Raw genomic sequence first — 18,160 nt, 5'->3', positions numbered from 1 at the left:
GAAGGGGTCAGGTCATGGGCCAGTGTACAGAAGAGTATGGACAATAAAAGGGTCTGTCAAGCGTGGAACCAAAGGTAAGGAGCCCAACACAATTTTGCCCCAGCTTTAACCAGAACCATCTTCTTCTGCTGTGGGATGGAAGCATGAGAGAAAAGCAGAAGATTTTTGGACAGAAATAAATTTAAAAAGAAAAAAGTGCAGGACCCAGCAGGGTGGTTTAATAGCATCTTCTCGAAGTTACGCTGACACGCGCACACTCAGATCAGTTGGCTTTCTTATCTTGGCCGAATCATCTGGTGAGAACGAAGACCAATCCACAGTCCACAGTAACCCATAGGGCCCCTCTAACTGGGGATGTTTCTGTATGCTGGATTCTCATCCCAGGAAGCACTGAAAAGTGATGAGCTTGCTTTTCTTCTTCCTTTTCCGAGCCATGTACATTGCCGTTCTTACCTGGCGTTCCGAGTAACGTCACATGTCAAATAGAAGAGCGACAGATACTCAAATCCATACACGCTCACTGGATACTTTTTTAAGTTTTAGGCATCACTTAGCGATACAAAGAAAAATAATACACAACCCTGCCCTCATACAGNCAGGAAGCACTGAAAAGTGATGAGCTTGCTTTTCTTCTTCCTTTTCCGAGCCATGTACATTGCCGTTCTTACCTGGCGTTCCGAGTAACATCACATGTCAAATAGAAGAGCGACAGATACTCAAATCCATACACGCTCACTGGATACTTTTTTAAGTTTTAGGCATCACTTAGCGATACAAAGAAAAATAATACACAACCCTGCCCTCATACAGAGGCAAAGGTGTAAACAAATAAAGTGCAACACAGCATACTGAATGCTAAGGCACACTACAGCCGGGGCAGGAAGGAGGAGGAAGTGACTAACTCCTCCTGGGAAGGCTTCATGAGGGTCACAGAAGATGTGAGGAGGGGGGTTGTATTATACAGGCTCTTGAATTATTTATACAAGTGTTGTTTCTTAAAATGTGGAAAGGCTTTCATGACCAAGTAATTAGAACAGGCCTTCTACTGCGAGATGTGCTTTTACTATTAGAGGTGTGGTCCTAGGCAAATTCTTAATGTCTCCACACCTTCCTTGCCTTATCTATAGACCAGTTATAGTAAAACTCACCTTATATCAACTGTAAGATAATTGTGACAACTGCGAGAGGTCTATACATATAAATATAGGCACAAACACACACACCCTCCTCTAACAAGTGGAAGAGTCCATGGCCACTCACCAGCAGATACCGGTAACATAGTAGTTAGGGGTTGTGTGAGACAAAAAAGAAGAATCAGAGCAAAAGTTGCCAAAGATTCTCCCAACAGTGAAGTAGTGTCTCTCAAATCCTCTCATTTCCCGGAGGGAAGGAGGAAATCAGTAGAAAGAAAAAAATATCTTTGTGGCCTCTGTCAAATGAAAAAGAAATGTCAATAAATATGTGCTGAGTGAATTCCAAATAGTCTTCTTCAAGATCAAATTCGAAGATGAAATCCATAGGTGCTCCCACTTGTATGAAAGAATCAGTAGGTGACTAGGAATAAACAATGACAGTTTGCAGGGTTTTAGGTGCCAGGTATGAGGTAAGGTTTAAGAGTGGGACAATTTATTTTTTATTTTGTAAGACTCTGAATAGAAAAATGAGAACTCTTGGCTGTATTTTGTAGAAATACTCTCAGAGCTAACTAAGGATAAAGTTCCACCAAATCTTTAGAAATGAAATGTTGCTGGTTCTAACAGGACAGCATGAGCCTGCTCCAAAGAGAGAGATTTTAATATCAATAGCTCCCGTTTACTGAAAGGCTAACAGTTGGAGCGCTGGCTTTGGGGTCAGATATGCCCAGGAGTTCAGATCACTCCTACGGGTACGTGATTTTAGACAATTTATTTCTTGCCTGTACTGGCTTCACAGAAAATCACCTAAGGATTTAATGAGCTCACTCATGTAAAGCATTTAGCATAGTACCCAACACCCACAAAAGCTCAAAAATGTTGCTATTTTTATAATTACTGTACTATATATTCTTATGAGAGCAGAGAGGAGGGAAGAGTTTATTAGCCTTGGGAGGAGGAAGAGAGATGAATTCATAGGAGAAAAATATTTATGGTACCTATTAGGGTGGCTATAATTTTTTTTAAGAAAATGTGTTCACAAGACTGTGGAGAAATTGGGACCCTCATCCGAGGGCACACTGGAGAAAGATGAGCAACTTAATGTTGCATGGTCAAGGACCTCTTCTTGGACAGGGTGTAGCCCAGGTTTGGTTGAGCCAGCGAGATTGGTGGCATGTCCCCCAAGCTGCACACTAGCCCTGCAAAGTTGAACCACATACCTGACCTTGCCAGATGGAAAATCAAAACAGCTTCTTCTTTATTTAGTATAGTTTGAGAAGCACTGTTAGGGAATGCATTATAAGGAGTAATAGGCCAGAGAAATAGGTTGGAAACAGAATGTGAAAAGCCTTGTAAATAAAATAGTTTAGGATTACCTCTTTGTCTAGAATTCTTTCACTATTGTTGTACCTAGTTATGCATTATTATTGTGACATTGTGGCACTTCTAAAGCATGGATTATGTCTCAAGAGTAAGCATACTAATCAGGCAATTGCAGGGGAAAGAAAATCTTTAAAAACACAGCAAAGACTCCTGGTAAACAAATAAAGGCCTATCTGTTCCATCTTGGAAACACCAAAAGAAGATGGAATAATTGAAGTGGGTTAAAAGTGGCACATAGCATAATAATCAACATGCCACATTTTATTTATACTTATTGGATAAGAGAAACAAGAATAAGCCATCCCAGGTAAAGAAACTAAGTAGAGAGCTGTCTCTCTACCACTAACTTAGTGGTAGAGAGACAAACGAGGCAGGCAGGGGAGCAGTAGGAAATCTTACAGCTCGCGCTCTCCAGCAGAGGGAAGGAGCAAAGCCAGCCAGCTCCCTGTGTAGGAAAACACTCAACCTCTCAGAAGAAGCGCCTTATATTGAATCCAGACATTGTTATTCTTACAAGCAGGGGGGAACAAAGAAAGGAAAGGAAACCAAGGTATTGACAGGAAAACCAGCTTCTACTTTCTCAAATGTCTTGGATGTCGCTGTGAAGCAACCACGAGACTTCCCCTGTTGTCACATGTTGACTCACTCTTCCCAAAGCCAAGGCCAGTTATTTAATGTCTAGTTTCGTTAAAGTCGATGAGAGTTTTGTTTCAGAATCTGGGGTAGTGCTAATGTAAATGCCTGTTTGTCTGGGTTGTGCAGAATGAAGGAAGTTCACGCTCCGCACAAGTAAAGCAATGTGTCATGTCACATTGCCAAAAGGTTGCATCATTTCTAAACTTTCCGGAAGACAAGATGGATGAGAGGTCATCTATGTTTATTTTGTGAAGTTTGGCCTACCAGGAAATGTGTGGGCACAAGAGATATTTCAGGCCAATGAAACTCTCATTTTAGACGCTTAAACTAGCAGCATGCACTATAGCTTCAGCCTCTAACTAAAGCTTTGAAGAGAGTGGCAAGTTGTGAAGTACACAAGGTCTTTTGGCTGCACTTACAGAGCCACGTATAAAAGCCTCTTGCCAAACAGAGACTAGAACCAGATGACAAAGACCAAAAACACACGCCATGTATTGACGTTTTCTATCAAATGCTCATTACAACCTAATGCAGTAATATTCATTTCTAAGAAAATTGCACAAGAACTCACCAATCCATACTAATTAAGGTTGTAAATTTACCCCTGCAAGATTTTTAAACAGAATTTTTCACGTTGGATTTCTTTAAAGATATATTGGAATTACTTCAACAAGAAAGAAAATGTGTTTTAAAGAAGTAATTTTTAGCATATGATTTAACAGATGTGCTAATTAATGACCCATCAGCAACCTTACCTAAGCCCACTCACAGACTTTTGTGTTCGTCACATCCTCCACAGTCCAGAAGACAATAATATTCTTTCTTTAGCAGAACCTGCTTTTCTCTACTTTTTTATCAGATGCTGAGGGGAGTGGGCTGCCAAGAACATTATCACTGACACACACAAAGTACAGACGACACCCAGCAATGAGAGCTAAGAGAAGCCTTAGCTCAGAGGCTTTCTCTCCGAGAGAACGGCTACTCTGAGAGCTGGAAACAGAGGCCAGCTCTATCCCTGGAATGCACAGGAGTGAGCCCCTGTGTCACCTCTATTGTTTAAGCTTTTGAGTTGAGTTTCTGTTACTTGCAACCAAGAGAATTCTAACCACTAAGACCCAAGATTTTTATCTCCCTTGCAGACACTACTTCTTATTACAATATTCTGGGGTTTGAGAGGGGGTAGTCTGAAATAATGCAACAGAGAGTACTGTCTAGGTAACTGGAATAGTGTCTATGTGACTATCACCTCCTGCAGCACAACCCCATTTATACAAGCTACGTGAGTGGTGCCCCCTGGAGTTGTGCAATGTAATGTGTGGAGGAGCTCGTAAACTCTTCTGGCTGTACCCACCAGCACCATCAATTTTTCTACACACCTAGCACGGCTTAGGCTTGGGTAAACCAGCTTCTTCTAGAATTTTCTGTCTAGCACTGCTCTTCCTGCCACCACTACTCCATTTTTCATGAAATGCCTATGAGAGAACATCACTCCACTATCTCTTTTCCCTGGATTCTCGCAATGCAGGTATCACCTTCTCCACAGAGAATCTTTTAGCTCAGCCTCCAGGTGGAATAAAGCCATTTCTCACAGCACACAGGGACCAAGTATTTCTACCTACTTCCAGGCTCCATAATCCTTGCCCATAGAAACCCTTCTATTCCCCACTCTCCCAGAGGCCACACATTCACTTATCAAATATCAGCCTCAATTCACATGTCCTTCCATTTTTTTCAGTTCTCTGATGTAGTTTTTTATTTGACCCACCCACTGCTTCATATCAGACTTGAAAATCCATCCTTTCTCTCTGAATTTGATGTAATAGTAACTCAGACAATGTCCTATCTTTTTTAAAAAATAGTTTAAGTCTTGGGAGCAATATTTATCAAAACTAGAGTGTTTCTTTATACACGGGAACTTGCAGCTAACCAAGCCCTAGATTCTCTCTTACTGATTGCAGACAAGCCTTTACAATTCACTGCACACACACCAAAGGTCCTGATCACTTACCATAGAAGAGGGAAGGGGTCTTCCTCCTAGAAAATATTCTTAATAAAAAATGCAAGATGAACTTTATCCCCAAACCTCTGACCCTCCAAAAATCACAAAATAAAATACAGAAAAGCAACAAGTGGTAAACAAAAACAAAAAGATTCATTGTAAATAAGGAGTCATGTCTTAATGCTACACAGTCTAAGTGCAAAAGGAAGTAAATTGATAGGTGAGAAACCAGTACATCCGTCCATATGTTCAACCATCTTCCTGGAGCACGTTGGAAACTCTTCTCGCGGCATCCCTGTGTGTCTCCCACCTGTTCTGTATCCGTGGTTTGTCCAGTCCTATCAGTTCTATTTCCACACCAGCCATTCGTTCATTCAACACATGTTTATTGAGTTTTTGCTGCATGCCAGGAAACGCTGTAGGCACCAGGAGGGCAGCCAAGGAGGGACAGTCCAGGGCCCTGCTCACATGGAGTTGATAATGTTGTAAGGGAGAAAGACCATAACCATGCGATCTCGTGAGTATGGTGATTTCAAATTGTGACAGGTGCACAAAGACAGGAAAACAAGATCATCAGACAGCTTGATCCAGCATTTTATAATTTTTCCTACTTTTGACCCTCCTTCCTTCTTAGGTGGCTGATTATAATCTCTTCTAGTAGTCCTTCCATTTCCTGTCTCTCATCTGATGCATAGACAGCCAGTAATGTTATTTCTCACCTCAGAAATCTCAAAATGTGCCGCAGTGCCGGCCGTGTGAATACCAACCCTCATCGCGCCACTGAAGACACTTCTGTTGGGATCCCAAGCCCGGCTCTAGGGCCATCTCCCACCACGCCCCTCGCACATTCAGTGTTTCAGGCAAAGGACCCTACCCTTTGTCCCCCAAATCGTTCAGTTCTCTTGGCTCACCCAGAGGTCGCCTATGTTTTAAAGTCCCTCCTGATGCTCTTCCTCTCTGCCCTCAAATGCAAATATAGCTTTTCCTTCTTTGGGTCCCCAAAATACCTTGTTTGTATTTGTCTTTTGGACTTTATCTCCCACTGCGCTATCTTTAGAGTTGCTGCAGCCCTATCTAATCACTCCTGAGAGCAGGGGTCTCAGCCTCACTGTTTCTGGATTTCTATTGCTTGTCACTGTGCTTGATAAACAGTAGCTTCTTGACATTGTTTATTGTGAAAATGATTTAGGATGGATTAAATGACTAACAGTCACTTTTGATGATATGAATTATTGTATCATGGCCATACCTAAAGGCCCTCTAGATTCAAGTTAAGGGATGCATTTTGCTAATAGTCAGCCTTATAACACTTATTCTAAGTGCACAAAAATATTTTCATTGGCTTTGTAGCTCAAGCTATGAAAAGAACAGGAACTAATATTATTGAGCACCTACTATGCATCAGATAATACGCTAGAAATTACACACGCATCATCTCTCATTCAAGCAAGGAGGACACCTGCAGAGCAAAAATCAGGCATCTCAGTGTATAAATTTATCTTTCAAGGTTCAAGACAATTTCATTTAACAAACTATTACTTGTTTAGTTGTTTTTTAAATATTATTCATCTTCCCTTATTTGCTGTCCTAGGTAGAACATAGATTTGCCTCTTTCTTTCTTCTTTTTTCCCTACTACTATATTCCCAGCACATAGAATAGTGCTGATGAGACAGTAAGCACTGAAAAAATATTTAATAATCAGACTTAACTTTTTTCATATCCTCACAAATTCTATCCTAGCAGGTCTTGCTGTCGATCCCTGAGAACAAAATGACCATTTTGAACATTTGCATGTGAAGATTACATTCTCCCCTGCCGTAAATAAGACTCAAGCATTTCTCCCAAGTGACCCAGCTTCACAGGTGTACATCCTGAGAACCAGAAACATCTGAGCAACGAGGGAGGGAGGAAGCCTGCAATGTTCCAACCACACAAAATGCTTTTTAAAAGACAAAATGAGAGAAAGACTTAGGAACAGCCAAAGCCTTTTGCAAAAAGAACTCCCCTGTGGAATGATGGAAAAATCTGGAACAGAGGTTTCCCTGGGGCTGGAAGTGTTACTGGCCTCCAGGCTCATCTGAACCAATAGCACTGCTGGAGTGAGTATGGGTTCCAAGCTCAGCGCCTGCCAAACCCAGGATTCTCCTCCCCAGCCCTGAAGACAAACCAGAGAGAAATTAAATCTGTTGGAGATCGGAGGTGCAAAGGAAAGCACATGTGGCTACAATGAAGAGGAGTCATTTCTATTTATTTTTTAATATGAGGCTGTTTTGTAGTTACTGTTCCTCAGATTCTTGCTTAATGGTGTTTCATTTACTTACGGGCGGGTGTTTCTAGCAACTGTACATTCTCTTCACTCTGTTGGGCATGTGGGATATCATTACTAGAAAATATATTGATTTCCCTTTTTTTAACTTGTACGACAGACAAATAACAAGCTTATTTATTTCAAGATACCCACCTAAAAAACATGAAAAATTCTAAACAGTTACTATTTCTTAAACTTTAGTCCAGGGAACTGCTGCATTTTTCAGAGCATTTTCTCCTCTTCCATTTGAGTCTGTACTTCTTTTCCACCTGAACTGTGCAAAGAAACTCAGAAAACAACTACTTCTCTCATCCTGGCCCATTCCTTGTTTCTAAGATCAGCTTTGAAACAGCAACGCGAGGGCCAGCCGTGGCTTCTCTGAGCAACAGTTGCTCCCCCTTGCCAGAGGAGATCAAGGGTGAGGATAAAGGAACATCTGGCTTTCTGGTCCCAACACATGACGCAAGGAGGAAAGTCTCTTTGATTCTCCATCTCCTTTAAATCCATCTTTTATCTCCCTAATAGTCTCCTCATCTAAAGTTCAAAATAAAGTAATATTTGTAAGTGTCCACCATATGCCATCCATGTGATTCACGTTAGTAGAATGATTTATTCCTTTAACAACTATTTATTGAGCTCCTAGTACACACCATGCACTTGTCTAGGCTCTATGGTTAAAACCACAAAAAAGAAAGGGTCTCTTCCCTGAGGTCTAGGGTAAGGACAATTAAAGCACGATGGGCGCTTGACAGAGGCAAACACAGGGTGCCATGATAGAAGATGGGAGGAACATCTAACTCTGTGACAAGAAGGCCATAGAAAGCATCATGGGAAAGGCCATGAACAGGAGTTAGCCCACAGAGAGGGAAAGAACAGGGAAAGGCATATGCACAAATCCAGAGGCAAGAGACACAGCAAGCAACCTTCTAGAACTATGAATAGTTCAGTGTAGTTAAGGATAACTTGGGGGTGTCAGTGGTAAGACACAGTGTAGAAGACACCAGACTGTGAAAAGTTTTTATCCTGCGGACAAGAGGAAGGTGATGAAAAATTCTAAGCAGGGCTAAGGAAAGGGACATTATTAGACATTCAGAAAGACTATTATGGGTTTGTGTGAAGACTGGAAACCAAGAGATCTGTTGGGTGGCTCTGGTGCTAATCCAAGGAGAAAAGGTTACCCAAGCTTATCTAGTGACAGTGCAAGTGGACATGAGCCCTCAGAGCTGAGAAATGTTTAGGGAAGGCCGAATGTTTAGAATCTAGTTACTGATTTGGATGTAGGGGTCAGGGAGAGGGCAGAATCAAGGACAACGTCCAGAAGATGAAGCAAGCTTTAGAGGGGAAATGAAGGGAAGAGCTCAATTGGGGCCTGACTGAGTGGAGATGCCTACAGGACTTCCCAGTGTCCACATCCACATGACCTTTTTAAACTACAAGTCTGAAGCTCAGGAGAACCTTCTGGGACATTGGCATGGTTTCCAGGGTCATTAGCATGTGAATATATACTTCAGCCATGACAATGGATGAGATCACTTAGAGTATATAGCAGGTGAAGGAAAGAGAACCAAGGCTGGAGACTTGAGGACACTGAGTCATGCAGAATGCCAAAGAAAATGCATCAGAAAGGAGGCTGAGAGGGGCAGTCAGAGATGTAGGAGGGAAACTGGGAGAGTGTGGTTTTGTAGGAGGCAAGGGAAGAGAGCATTCTAACAGGGAAGGAAGTGGTGGACAGTGTCAAGGCTGAGAGGTCAAGTCAGATAAATGAGAATGTTTGTGAGATTTAGCAATAAAGAGGCGGTTTGTGCCATGGGTGGGAGCAGTTTCTGAGGAGAAGTGCAGGCAGAAGCAGACTGCAGTCAGTTGAGAGGGAAAGGAGATGAGGAAGCTACAGAGAATACAAGCAGTTATTTCAAGAACTTGGGCTGTGCAGGGGCGGGAGAAAAGTATTGGGCAAGGGAGGGAAAGGAAGAGTTAGAGGGAGGGTTTTGTTTTTTAAGATAAAAGAGACTTTAGGATATTTAAATAGAAAGGATTCAGTGAAACTATCGATGCTGAAGCATAGAAGAGAGACAAAAATTATTGAAGTGCCCAAGGAAACCCAGGGGGATGAGAACTTAGGTTCAGGCAGAGGGGTTAGTCTTAGGGGAAGGTGGGGCACCGGTGTAGGAACACCCGAGGTTGTGGGCAGGGTGGCAGGAAACTGAGCATTCTCATCAGTGGGTTCTAAGTTTTTGTGAAGTAGTAGGTAAGGCTGTCTGAGGGTCAGGATGAGGTAAAAATTTGAAGGGGCAGAATAGAAGGTCTGAGGTGGTGGAGGAAAATGCTTGTAACGGATACCGTGGAGGTTGAAGGGACAGAACTAACCAGGGAAGCAGGAGTTCCAGGGAAATTCTATTGGCCCAGGGTTACGGGAATGAATCACTGTTGTGGGGTTGGGTGATTTTCTCCAGCAGTGCTCTTCAGCCCAGAGCACTAGGAAGGTAGACAGCTGTCAGTGGAAGAGTTTTGCCTGAAAGTGTTGATGGAAAGACAACTTAAGAACACTGGAGGGGAGACATGAAGTTCAGGAGTGAGCAAGGATTCCAAGAAGTGGAGGCATTTCAGAGAGCAGAGAAGGTTGGGTGTGGTCACTTTCCGAAAGGAACATGGAAACACTCAAGATAAGGGTAGCAGTGGTGTTTGAGTCAGGAAAAGGAAACCCAGAACAGATGAGTGAAATGGGAGAAAATAGTTTTCCTGAGAGAATTGCACCTTGGCCTGTGACCAGGGAAGGCAACTGATAAAAGCAATAGCCCTGCCTGGGTTGTTCAGTTGGTTGGGACATTGTCCCACACAACAAAAAGGTTGTGGGTTCAATCCTTGGTCAAGGCACGTACCTAGGTTGTGGGTTCAATCCCCATTTGGGGATATATGGGAGATAATTGATCAATGCCTCTCTCTTACATCGATGTTTCTTTCTGTCTCTGTCTTCCTTAAAAAAAATCAAAACATATCCTTGGGTGAATATTACAACAAAAAAGATAAAAGAAACAGTGGGCTGAGCTGACAACCAAGGGTCTCCCCAAAACAAAGCCCAGCAGTCGTCTCATAGCTAGGAAAAGCTCAGGCCTGCGTAATGGAGCAATGCCAAGCTTGCACTGATGTTCCTGGTGAGGGAATCCTGGCCCATTTTGTAGGTCTGTGGTGATTGGCTTGTTGCCAAGACTCTTCTGTTGGAAACCACAGCAGCCTTTAGGGACTGGGACACTCAGATGTCTCCAGAAGGAGTGAGCCCATGTGTGGTTCAAGGGCATCTTGTTCTCCTTGACTTACTTAGCTCTCACTTTGTGAGATAAGTAATGTGACTTCCCATTCACAGAGGAGGCTTAGAGAGTTTAATAATTTGCTCCAGGCCCTTGGCTAACAAATGATAGAAAGAAGATTAAGTGTGCATTTGCTTTCTCCAAGTTCACTGTCTGTCAAACGGTAGTTCTCAATGTCATAAGACTATCAATCCCCTACTCACATCAAACCACATGGGGAGATATCTTGCCAGTGTAATGGTTATGATATTTTTGAAAATAATAAACTGATATCTTTTTATTCTAATTAACTCCCAAAGCATAGGTCCTGCTGACTCACATACAATTAATCGATTCTAGGGAGAAGGGAATGGAGAACCTATGCTTTGGGAGAGATCTCATCAATGTGAGAGAGAAATATCAATTGACTACTTCCTGCACACACCCCAACCAGAACCAATCCCACAACTGGGCATGTGCCCTGACCAGGAATCAAACCTGCAACCCCTCAGTTTGCAGGATGATGCTCAGCCAACGGAGCCGCACTGACTAGGGCCTGAGATTAGGTTTTAAAGGATTGCAGCTCCTGTCTTGGTCACGCTCTCACTTGGATCACTCACTCTGGGGGAAGCCGTGTCATGAGCAGCCCAATGGAAAATCCCATCAATGAGGACTGATGCCTTCTCCCAGCAGCCACATGAGTAAGCTTGGAAACACACTCTCCAGCCCCAGTCAAGTCTTCAGAGACTATAGTCTCGGGCAACAGCTTGAGTGCAAACTGCCCCACTGAGCTACAACTGGATTCCTGACCCTCAGATAGTGTCAGATTATAAATGTTGTTGTTTTAAGTTGCTAGGCTTTGGGGGTAATTTAGTGCGTAGCAAGACTAGACTTGATAGCCAGACATGGTAGACTCAGTCCATAGAATGCTAACATGAGCCATGCCAATGGTAATTCAGGCTACGGCATAAAAGAAGTTCATGCCAATCTAAAGAGAAAAGGGAAGTAAGAGCTCTTTGAGGAGGAGATGAGAAGATAAGAAAAGGACAGGAAAAAGAAGCATTCAGATACTTGGGTCCCAGCGTTGCCTCCACAGACACTGTAAGTGGTTGTGCGATTTGTTTGCTGCACATGGTACCTAGCCCAAGGGGCCCAGCAGGAGTGAATATCCAGGAGGGACTTGTTTCATTTGCTAAGCTTCACAGCCTGGCCCAAGACTATATCTATCTGAGGAATGTCATTTCCTAATTTTCACAAAGGACCTATGTGGGTTAGCAGTCTCCCTGTCCACTTTTGGGTCAAAATAATGAGAAGTGAGGAGATGAAGACAATCAAATGCGTTTAGAGGTTTTTCAGTGCAAAGGGGCTTTTCTAACTTCTTTGGATATACACTGTGGAAATTTTAAGTCCCTTGGAGGAACCCAAGCTTTAACATAGCATTACCCAAACTAGTTAGAAATGGCTGTGGGACAAGCCCAGGTGGATAGAAGACCAGAGGAGCACCCCCAATGATCTCCCGTGGCTTCCATATTGGAGTAGAAGGGATTCCGAAGTTCCCAGATGACCCCTGTTGGGGATGGCTGAGTAGAGAGCCAGGGCGCCTGCCACAGGGTTGCTGGGTCATGGGATAAGAATGACCTTTCCCAACCATTTTGGCTCAGCCTGCAACCAGGGAATCTGCAGCACCAGCAACAGTCTAGGTCTTGGCTAACTCAAGAGATTCAGCACAAGTTTCACAACCATAGTTTCAGCAGCAGATTCAGCAGGGTTTCCTGTAGTAGGAGAGATAAGGGACACCATCCTGGAGGCCACCAAGGACCTACTTTAACCCACCAGCTCTAGGAGAGCTCAAGAACCAGCAGTTCTTCTCCCAGCCCCACCTCCAGGACGATTAAGAGAAGATCTGGGTAGAGGCAGGATACCCAGAAACACTGAATATTCACTCAAAATACAGGAATTGCCCAAAAGTCTCTTTTTTAAACTGACATGTTTATGTCTAATCCTAGCTGCTCATGGAGTAGACCAGAGAGGTATAGGAAATAGTTTATAGAGATATTTGTTAAAGCTTTCATTTTTGTACTGTCCAATTTGTAATGAATTACATCCCCCCATTATGTAGTAATTACAGCAATTGCCTGATTCCTTTACCCCTAAAATAAAAAAAAAAGAAACACTAAATGCAAATACACCATTCATTTGCTTTTAAACAAATTCCCAATGCATTTAGTCACCTCAAGGCATATTATCTAATAGTAATATGAGCAATATTATACATTCTAGACATCATATAACTTGACTATTGAGTATGGTGGATCTCTAGAAAAAAATATTGTTTTCCAAAAAAGCGTAAAAAAGATCTCAATGATGAATAAATGTACTTAAGCTGGTAGAAATCAAATCTCTATTTTTAAACATATTTTACTGATTATGCTATATAGTTGTCTCATTTTCCCCTTTATTTCCCTTGCCCTGCACCCCCTTCCCATCAGCATTACCCCAACCCCCTTAGTTCATGCCCAGGGTTCATACAAATATGTTCTTTGGCTTCTCCATTTTCTATGCTATTCTTAACCTCCCCCTGTATATTTTATACCTACCATTTATGCTTCTTATTCCCTGTACCCTTTCCTCCATTCTCCACCATCCTCCTCCCCAACTGATAACCCTCCATGTGATCTCTATTTCTGTGAATCTATTCCTACTCTAGTTGTTTGTCTAGTTAATTTTTGTTTTTGTTTTTTGTTGTTGTTGTTTAGGTTTTGTTGTTTTTGTTTAGGTTCAGTTGTTGATAGTTGTGAGTTTATTGTCATTTCACTATTCATAGCTTTGATCTTCTTTTTCTTAGATAAGTCCCTTTAACACTTCATATAATAAGGGCTTGGTGATGATAGAAGAATACAGAGCCAAAGAACTCATATTATAAGGAAAAGTTTGTGTAGAAAGTCATAGAGGTAGAAGCTGCTACAGAAGAAATGGGGTCAGGAAACAAATTACATCAAAGGAAGGGCTCTTGGAGCTCAAGCAGGAGGCAAGGAGGGAAAGTGAGACAGAGAGTGACATGGGGAAAGAATGGGGAAGGGAAGGGCTCAGGTGTGTTCCACAGAGAGGTCTGAGCTGGGTCCTCCATCCTGATGCCTTTATTTGAGGTCTCAGAGGAGGATCTCAATAGAATAATTATCAGCTCTCCCAGGGTGTCTCCTCAGGGTTGTGGTCTTACTGATTGGTCAGCACCAGGGCAAGAGGGACATTGGTCATTTCAACTGGTCCTGGGATCAGCCATGGTGTCACTCCCCCTAGTTTTGCTGCTTTTCTGGGCCTAGAGCTGAAACATGGCTCAGATCTGGATGCCATCTTGAGGAGTTAATGCTTAACGGAGTGGTCGTGCAAGGGCTTGTAGGCTTTCATGTTACTAAACAACTGGGTCTCCCCACCCTGGTACCCTCTGCACCTGGCCATTGTTCCTGCTCAGTTCAACCCTGTCTAACTGCCTACTATAATACAATAACATCAATACTACCTAGGTCACCACATTACTGTGAGAATTCAATGAGATAACATATGTGAGACTCCCATTATTTGAGGGTAATGTCCCAAACTACCACTGATATCACACAGAAGATATTACAGTGCTATGCAGCTCACATATAAAGCAAGAAATAACTCTTTTTGCCTCCTCCCCCACCCTCTATCTATGCAGCAAAACAAAGAAAACTGAAGCTTCAGAGAATTCAGTTGCTGAACCAGCAACCAAATGGTGCACAAATTAGCAACCCACAGCTGTTCCCAGGGTGGACGAGTTGACAGTAAGGATCTTAAGCCATTGCAAACAAATTCCTGCAGCAAACACAGACACCCCAGGACAAACCAGATAACAGGGGAGGATACAGGCCAGACCCACACTAGTCAAGCCTTATTAACAGTTCCTTAATGAGATGAAACTGGAGGGTGATAATGAAAGTTGTGTTACCAAATCCTATTACCCTTAGATCCTTGCAGCTCAGAATGTGATCCATGGACCAGCCACAGCAGCATCACCCGGGAGCTTGTTGGAAAGGCAGCATTTCAAGCTCTGCCTCCAGCATACTGAACCAGAATCTGCGTTTTAACAAGACCCTTGGACGAACCATCGTGTGCATGTCGCAGTTTGGGAGGTGCTATTTTGGCATTCATTGAACAGAGAAGCCTGTGAAGATCAAGAATATGTAGTTCTCAACATGTGTACTGAGTGTTCATAAGATTTCTGATTTTGAAATCCCTTTAGGCATTGTTACACACAGAGAGCTCATCCAAGTGAACTCTACCTGACTGTCACTGTCAAAATTCTGATATGCAGATAAGCAAAAACAAATAAGCACAACCCTTTGGGGATCTATGCTCTAATCACTGTGTCTCTGTGTCTGGAGAATGTTGCATGCCACAGAAACTCCTATAAAGCACCCCAGTACGCCCTGGCTGGTGTAGCTCAGTGGATTGAGTGCGGGCCTGTGAACCACAGGATTGCGGTTCCATTCCCAGTCAGGGCACATGCCTGGGTTGCAGGCCAGTTCCCAGCAGGGGACTCACAAGAGGCAACCATACATTGATATTTCTCTCCTTCTCTCCTTCCCTTCCTCTCTAAAGATAAATAAATAAAATCTTATAAAAATAATAAAAAATAAAAAAATAAATTGCATTAAAAAAAGCACCTTAGTAAGACTTTGGTATATGTATATTGAGCATTCATTCATTCAGCACTGGACATGTACTCGTGTGTAGCTCTGTTCTTAGAAAAATAACCAAACCCTGGATTAAGTAATATTTTAAAATTAAACTACAACTCCCCATAAAAGTTAAGGTCTACATGTAATTGAAAGCTTTTACATTAAGGAAGTTTAAAAAGTTTAGTCTTCTGTTTTAAAAACTGTTAACAAGAAATAAAATGTTAGGAAAAATATTAGAGGCCATAAAATATGCATGTGAAATATAATTTCCCATAAGTTTACATGAACAGCCTGGGATTAGGAAAGGAAGAAAAATACACACAAAAAAGAAAGAAGCAAGGAGCCTTAGGGAAAGCAGGTGAAGAACGAGATGGTGAGAAATGAACGGGAGAGCGAGAGAGGGAGGCAGACACAGGTACAACTTCGTGTAGTTACTGGGCAAGTTAGAGCTGCCACTGTTACACCTGCCATTCGGTTGAGTTTATGATAAAATTCTGTACCGCTTCAAATTTCGGCCATTTCCCTGTTCTTATTAAATATCATTGGCTCTAAAATTGAGGAGCTGTAACTGCCCTTTTGTGCTGAGAGGTATTTAAATTCTACCTCTAATTGTAAGAGGAGGATTAATAAATTTTCAACAAGAATAATTTCTACAGTTCTAATATTTCTAAATATTCTGAATATATTTAAATACTCACAATAGTTATTGTGCTCTGAGAAAGCAACTGTAGGGACCTTGCTGTCTAACCCTAAGTCATCAAAGCACTGATATGATTAAACTGGACCTGCACACTACACCACCAGTCCAGCAGTCATCTATTTTTAATAATAAAAGATATTCAGATATCTTTTTACTCTAAAAATAGAAATGACATGTCAGTAAATTAACATGAAGTTCACTGTTAAGGTACTCATCAAAAAGCAAAAATTTATGTCAATAGAGGACCTCATCAAGCTGTCTGAAGTGAAGAATAGCCGGACCCAGTTGTTTTATTACCCCATGAGCATAAAAAATGTGCCCTTTTTTTCACTTTTGAGGTAGAAACTTTTATGGGCTAGAATCTCATCAAGGTTTCCATTGCGCCTGATGTGTCACACAGAAGCTGGGGAGGGAACTCACTCAGACACAGCTTATGCTTCAGGCATTGCAACAGTAATATGCAAGGGAGCAGAGACCAGCAAGTTCATAAATACAAATTATAAATATAGAGCAATTAGTGATTTCCCATACAAGTTTTTTTTAAATGCCAAGTCTCTTGTTTGCAGCAAGAGAATTTCAAGAATTGAAATGTTAGTTGTCATGTTCGCTACCACACAGAAAACACAGAGTGAAAGGCGTTCACATTTCAAAGCAACAGAGTGGGAATGGGATTCATCTTGCTGAAACTCCACACAGCAAAAATATTCAGTTGGTTGGGAATAGAAATAAATATGCTGCAGGAAGCAGAAAACATAGCTTTTAGGGAGATAGGTTGCTTTTTAAAAGATGAACCTGTAATTTCACAACAATAACAGAGCAGCTGAAGTGTTATTTCCTAGTACTTGTTACATCTTAGCTGTCACTGAAACAAAAGTAATGGAAAAGTTACATTTGTATTTATAAAGTGACTATAAATTATCTATTCACTACAAAACATTTTATCCCTTATCTATTTAGATACAATTATAGCCTTGCTGTCCAGCATTTTAGAAAACAGGATGTCGGTTAATAAAAATTCCAGTTAAGTAAGTATTCATTTGCCCTGAGCTAGTCTCTTTCTTATTTTGTCCCTTTATTCTTTCCTCCTAAACTGGGCAAAAAAATATGTGTTCCAGTAACCTAACTTTTATTTCCAAAAGTTAGCAGAGACAATAAATAACTCTCAAAGTTTCCACTGTTTTTATAGCCCTCTGACATTGTAATTCAGTAAAAAGCTTTATATGATGGACTATCAGAATCTAGAAAGATTAGTAAAATACTAATTTTTTACTAAAAAACAGAGTTTGGTTGTGATGACACTTTAAAAAATAGAGTACAGACTTGTATATACATACTTTTGTTCATGTGTGCTATACATGTACATACTTTATCAGGGTAGCGAGTGTGTCTTGTTCAAGTCTTTATATGGAACATAACATAGTTCTGGAATAGAATATAGTAAGCACGTGATACAAAAATTTACTCATTGACTAATCTTAATATTGAGTATCTACCCTGTTCCAGGCCCTGTTTCTAGATCCTGGAGTAGAAGATTTAAAAGGGAAGACGAAGAAAACAAAAGAAGAAAGGAAAGTTTCTGTTCTCATGGTATTTTATTCTAGTAGGGAATAACAAGCGAACAAATGAGTAAAACACATAGGATATACTTTGGGGGGGGGGGCGTGAGGAGAAGCTGTGTTAAGGATGGAAAGTGAGGAGTATGAGATGCTACTCCCAGCTACTGGGTGGGTGTAGCAAAAGCTAGGCCATCCAGATACCCCTTCAGGATCAGGCCCTCATCCCCCAGCTGCTGTGAGTGTTGGCTGCTGAGAGCTCGCAACTGGGCCTCTCTAGGAACCGCTCTTAGTAGGAGGAAGCTGCCTTACCCAAGGTTATGCCCTCTCTGGGGGCAGCCTGAATCTGGTTTGCCAGGCACACATCTCTCTTGCTGCAACTGGGACAATTCTGAGCGTCGTCCCGGCTCCAGAACTCCCAGTAGGATCCGCAGAGGCCACAGTTGTAGCTGCATCAAAAGTTCGC

This window comes from Sturnira hondurensis, unplaced genomic scaffold (genome assembly GCF_014824575.4).
Source record: "Sturnira hondurensis isolate 20B ecotype Veracruz unplaced genomic scaffold, ASM1482457v3 Scaffold0005279, whole genome shotgun sequence".
NCBI lineage: Eukaryota > Metazoa > Chordata > Mammalia > Chiroptera > Phyllostomidae > Sturnira > Sturnira hondurensis.
The sequence above is the reverse complement of the archived record's forward strand: the minus strand, read 5'-3'. Positions refer to the sequence as shown.